Source organism: Montipora foliosa, chromosome 3, assembly GCF_036669935.1.
Source record: "Montipora foliosa isolate CH-2021 chromosome 3, ASM3666993v2, whole genome shotgun sequence".
NCBI lineage: Eukaryota > Metazoa > Cnidaria > Anthozoa > Scleractinia > Acroporidae > Montipora > Montipora foliosa.
In genome coordinates, this window is record NC_090871.1 from 51,755,658 (window position 1) to 51,760,657 (window position 5,000).

The following is a 5,000-nucleotide window of genomic DNA, read 5'->3' on the forward strand; positions in this document are numbered from 1 at the left end:
CACCAGGTTAATTTCGAGGTAGCGATAGAGTTGAACTGGGATTTTTGAAAGCATGAATAGAATGCGTGGAAGGGCTTTTTGATGATGGACTCTACTCTCCAAACTATACTCTCCAAATGTTGCACACCTAAATATGACAGCTAAAAGGCATAAGCTGGGCATGTTCCTGTTGGGTGGATGTGAGCGCCTTCTTCGTGGCATAGGCTATGAGTTTCTCCTCTTTAGTTGGAGCCTTACACTCCCCCCCCCCCCCCCCCCACCCCCGTTGATCTAACATCCTCTTGAAATATTAATTCTTTTTCCGTCGGAGTACCCCAACAGGAGAAAACGCAACAGAGCTAATGGCAGTTTCAGGCGTTCCATCGCATCTCCGATATCTTAAAAACGACACGTAACTGTAATAATACGGAAATGATAAAGGAAAGACGCAAATTGGGACAACAAGGTTTATTGCGCTGCTCTAAATAACAACTAAAGCTACAGCAATCGTGTTTCCTTGGTTAAGGTAAATATACAAGGACTTACGATTGATTTTCTTGAAAAAAACTTATTTTTTTTAATATTTTAAACATGTTACATTTTTATTAGCCCAGTGTCTTTTAACTTTTTTTGGAACGCAATGCTCGTGGTCTCTTTTTCTTTATTTTTAGTACTTGCGTAATTATGAATGAGATGCCACGTTTTCACTTTGTCACATTGGGTGCTTCCTGAATTCGCCTTTTCTGTGGAGGAAAAGAAATTCAGTGCTTGTTGATTGTAACTAACAATAATGATTTGCAAAATAGGGTTACCTTTGACAGAAGAGCTGAGTGTTGGTGATTGAGAAACTCGCTGCCCCCTTAATTAATGACAGCATGGACTCGCAGGAGCTACCTGGATCGATTAGGGATAGTGGGTTAGGGGTGGGAATAACCAGCCCCCTGGGAAAGCACATACAGTTACATCTTGGAGCAAGATAGAGCAGAATAAAACAAAACAAGCTCAAGTCACGAGAAAATGGTCTGGGGGCACTGTTTCTTAGCAAGTTGTGATTGTGTGAGTATGTGAATCACTGTGTGTGAGGGAGTGAGTGAGTGAGCGAGTGAGTGAGTGAGTGAGTGAGTGAGTAACAGTAACAGTAACAGTAACAGTAACAGTAACAGTAACAGTAAATCTTTATTGCGCCTTACTCTCCAAAGGGAGGTATCGGTCTCGTTACAATAAAGGTGATGATATATAACTAATAACTAATATAACTAATAACTGATTTTATGATAAAAATTACGGGCAGAAACATACTTATTAAAGACAACGTTTCGGTGTCCTCATGACACCATCATCAGGTCAAATATAATATTTTACAGATAACTCGAATATTAATGTTCAAGATTAAGTTCAAAGTCCTTAGAGGCTAGGTGAAAAGTTTTGCCTTTATCGAGTCACTTTGGATATTCAGACACGGTTTGTGCTCGCGAATAAGGAACATTTCATACACAAGACAATCAAATTTGCATGAGCATTTCTTAAGAATGCGAAACATGTTTGAACTAATAACTAATAACTAAAAGATCATAGTTACAATTACTTGTAATACAATTGGTATAAAATTATTATTTTTAATTATTTTGCATTTAGGATGTCTTTTCTCTTCTGAAACATTAAATATGTGTATTTACCTACTATCTTTGAAGTGTTTTCGTTTTCTAGGGTAAGTAAATACCGTATCTTATCCTCATCATTAAGGCTTTTGAAAGCAACATCGTGTGTTGAAAGGAGAGAATGGCGCTCATTTCTTATGTAATCGTACCCTGGGCAATACATCAAGAAGTGCCGCTCGTCTTCTATATAACCTCTATTGCAGACTAGACACGTTATTCCATCTACTGGGATTGGTGCACCTCTATTTGCGTATTTCCCAGTCTGTATTCGCAAGCTATGAACCCCCAGACGCAATTTTGTCATACTTATTCTATGTGCTGGGTTTCTGATAGTTTTGAGATAGTCTTCCAATTAGTAGTCGAATTTGACTTCTTTGCGAGTAAATTTCTCTCTAGAGCCTTCGGAAGTGTTGTTGCGAGCCTTCAGCCAATTTCGAATTTAGTCCTTTTTAAGCTGTTTCTTTATGGAGGCACGAGAGCATTCTTTATGTGTAGTTGGCTTGATGTATTACTTGTAGGGTGCATTCGTATAGTTTCGTCATTATTTAATACATCAAAAAATTGGCTGACTTTTTGCGTGATGAAATGCTTCCTTTAATAGAGGATTGACTGTTTTATGCTGTAATCTAAGCGAGTAACTAAATATTGAAGCTTTTATGTCTATATTTAAAGGGTATCGTCCACGTTCTGCCCTACAGGCAATGTTCTCTGTGTACCACGGGGTATTTAGTGTTAGTTTACAGAACTTGATATGGACTTGTTCAATAGTGCTTTTGTCAAAATGGGTCTTATATGATAATAGCTCCGGGCCCCATATTTCGCATCCATATAGTAGTATAGGTTTGACAAGGAAATCAAAAAGCTTATTCTCAATTGTAATTGTGGTCGTATCCGAATTGGAGAACAATCGTTTCGCTGTCGTAAGAACTTTATAAGCTTTTTTGCTAAGGATGTCTCTTGCGTAGGTATAGCGACCAGATGAGGTCATTTCTATCCCCACTGAAATATGTTTGTTTGTCGACGATAGGTAATGTTTCTGAACCATATTAGAGATTTTCATTGTTTTTGGTTTGACCATTTATGTTTGTTTGTCGACGATAGGTAATGTTTCTGAACCATATTCAGTGGAGATTTTCATCGCTTTTGGTTTGACCATTACCACTAAAGATGAGTGAGTGAGTGAGTGAGTGAGTGAGCGAGTGAGCGAGTGAGTGAGTAAGTGGAAACTTGACAATGTGGAGCTGGGCACGGTAATGAGAGATTTTCCGCAAAGTAATGAAGTCAAATATATAGTTTTCGTCGAAGTTATTATTACTATGCCAACAGTTCTTTCAAAAATGTTTCAAGAAAAATAACTGTTACCTAAAAGCTTCAAAGTAAATACCTCAGAAGAGAAAGAGCCCAGTTTTCTTGATATTTTGTCCAGACATTATAATTACATGGTGACTTCATTGAATGAGAACACAGTCGACGGCGAAATTGCACTGTAAGTCGTGTCTAGAAATGATTGGCCAGCAAAACTCACATGAAACGATTGAATGGTGAATGTGAAGAAAACGAAAGGTGAAATAAAATGGTTTAGAAATTATGAATCAGGGTAGTAAATTGGGGAGAAATTTACCTGAAATTAGTCAACGGAGTTTTTATCAAAGGATAATGAAGATTAAAGTTGCCCTTATCTAAATACTTATGTTCTTTCCCTCGCCCTTTCGAAAGGCAAATGAGAATCACAAGTTTGCCATTATCCTTAAACAAACGGAATGCTGAAATCATCCGCTATCAAACTCTTCGGCATAAACTGATAGTGTTACACCGGACGATTTTCATGCAAACAAACAAACAAACAAACCATACCTTGTGACCTTTCGACCCTTTTCGATTTGGACAATTCACCCATGAGTGAATTCCACAAACGCGGGGATAAATCCTGTCTTCACGTGCGGTCCTCATTTTGTCGTATTCTCGAATTTCTGGATTAGTTTGTGGTTTCACTTCCTCGCCGAAGGCGTTTAAAATCGTTAAAGCGAGAAGTGCTGTAAATATACATTTCGTCTGCATTTCCACAACCAGCAGGGAAGATATTTAGTACTTCCGAAGACAAATAGCTTAAGATCCTTAAGATCGACTGAACAGCGTTCCTTTCAAGTGGCTCTAAGATCTTTATGACAACTCTTTATGAAATGTTTTGCAGGTGGGTGCAGTGTCAAGGAATATTCGACTTAGTCACGAATAATTCATTAACTTGCCCTTATATACCGCCTACGTGTATTAAAGCAATATGAGATTTTTAAGAAAAAAAGAACCTTTAAAGAACGTCGACATTATACTCTCTCAATAGGTCTAAAAAGACAGCTACTAAATTCAAAACTGAGTTGGAACGACATCAGCACTGAGCAGATGCACAGTGAGACGAAGCGAAAGAGCGGAAAGGGCTTTAGATTTGTACAGAGGTATTATTGATTTCAAATGGGATTCCGTTTAAACTTCTTATCACATAATTTATCTTGCTTTGCAGAAAATTCCCCTGCTGTGATTTTAAGCTGAAATTGACTCTCCAGCAGATTCTAAACAAAGAGGCGGAATCCGCTAAAGTCTAACTTATCCCTGAAATGAATTTCGAAATTGTCTTCTCAATGTTGAGTTGGGAAACAATATTTCAGCCAAAAAAAAAACAACGAAGATATTGTTATGGGTCTTCACCCGTTGTAAATGTCGATCAGTGGCATTTTATAACGGCAGTTGTCATCGCTAATAACACAGACTAGGATAATTAAGCATTATGAATAATTTAGGGCCGCAGCAAGTTTGTATTATACACAGCCGTTCATGCAGGCATTTAGTTTGTCTTTGGACGGGTGAAATAGCCAGTTTGGTCAGTTTGGAGTAAAGTCGTGTGCTTGATAGGCCAGTGACCCGTGCTTCTTCTCTGATAGCTGTTGACTTTCAGGAAATATTCACTTTAATAACATATAACAGTGAAAGCAATTTTATTACATTGCCTTTCGTGGCACCGACTGTTTACGAAATTAAAATGTCCTGGACTGCATTGTCAGTGATTCACATTCCAGTCAAATACGTGCCAAAGGCCTTATGAATGTAATATTAGTCAAGATTAATAAAGGTTTGTTCCCTATTAATGAAACGTTTCGCTGTGGTAGAGTCAGCGTACGCTCGTGCAAATGTTACTGACTAAGGTCTGTTGACTCGGTTCTTATAAAGGAGGCTTTGACTTTATTTCAGGTTCCCATTGCGACGCCACTACCTTATAACTTGATGACAATGATCACTACTCTTTCTCTTAAAACCATACCCTAAAACCCAGCTACGCAAAAGCAAGGGATCTACGGTCCTACATCTTGCCCA